This window comes from Cyprinodon variegatus, unplaced genomic scaffold (genome assembly GCF_000732505.1).
Source record: "Cyprinodon variegatus isolate N-32 unplaced genomic scaffold, C_variegatus-1.0 Scaffold2759, whole genome shotgun sequence".
Taxonomy (NCBI): Eukaryota; Metazoa; Chordata; class Actinopteri; order Cyprinodontiformes; family Cyprinodontidae; genus Cyprinodon; species Cyprinodon variegatus.
Genome location: NW_015153212.1, coordinates 13,830 through 14,918, shown reverse-complemented (window position 1 = coordinate 14,918; position 1,089 = coordinate 13,830). Strand labels below are relative to the sequence as shown.

At 36.5% G+C, this 1,089-nt stretch overlaps 1 long non-coding RNA gene across 1 annotated transcript; it reads left to right on the top strand.

The window, feature by feature from the left end:
- The first annotated feature begins 87 nt into the window (after positions 1-87).
- On the top strand, positions 88-1,078 carry LOC107081050. The gene is made up of 4 exons (XR_001481019.1): positions 88-215; positions 298-399; positions 475-504; positions 609-1,078. It is a non-coding gene; the product is annotated as an uncharacterized LOC107081050 (long non-coding RNA).
- The last annotated feature ends 11 nt before the right edge of the window (positions 1,079-1,089 follow it).

Below are 1,089 nucleotides of genomic sequence, written 5' to 3'. Positions count from 1 at the left end.
CTAAGGTTAGTGTAACAGATTCAGGCTTAAAACATGTAATCATAATATGGATAAATCACTGGGTGACATAAGGTGCTGTCTTGTTGCAGAACTGCCCTCTGGGAAAGGATTGCGTTACCATGGAATGTAATACTTTTACTTTGAAGAATTATTCAGACGTTCACTTTTCCTTGGAGGGAGATGTGCATTTCAGAAATCTAAAAGACTACGCATCAGTATGTACTGTGACAAGTAAAGACAAAATACGCCCCACATATCTGCAAAATGTCTTTTAACTGTCCTGCTCTTGCTTTAAAGAATATGCCTTTCCTGAATCAATTTACTGGAGACAATCGAGAGGTCCATTTTACAAGCTTTATACAAATTGACTACGATGCTGGTAGATACATGCTGGATGAGGTATGTATTAGTTGCACTGCTGTAATACCATGTTAAAGGAAATGAAGATAGTAATAATCTTAGTTTTGGTTTCAGAAGAAGATGCAGATTGACAAGAAACTAAAGGTATCAATGTTTACTAGTCTTACCTTTACTTATTTTTTATTACAAATCAATCTTTCTTTAAAAAGGCATAACTCTGCTTTATTTTTTTCTTCCTCTTCTAACAGGCTAATGTTCTTGTTGAGTTCACTGTGCCCCAAAATAGACCACTTATCATTGGAACTGGAGTAGTGCTGGGAATTTTGCTTCTTTTCTTGATTGCATTCATTATGTACAAGGTGAGATTTTTAGTCTTTGGTCTGAAGAATTTAATTGATTTTATTGTGTTTGTTCTAACTGCTTTTTGTGCTTGAAGTGTGGCTGCTTCAAGAGGAAAACCCTTGAGGATTATCAAAACGAAGAAGACAATCTCTCTGCTCAGAATGGGTGTGCATCTGATTTGTCTCATGATAAAGCTGAACAAGTTGAGGAGGAAAAAGCTTTAAATAAAGATGAAGAGAAAGGCAGCATCTCTGCTGCTTTGGAATGAGACCAAGAGGCGGCGATCATTTGGGCTGAACTAATTCAAACATGAAGGATGTTGGCCATACAATCCACCAATTAAAGGGAAATTAGAATGAAAAACGTCCCGACTTGATAAAATAGGAT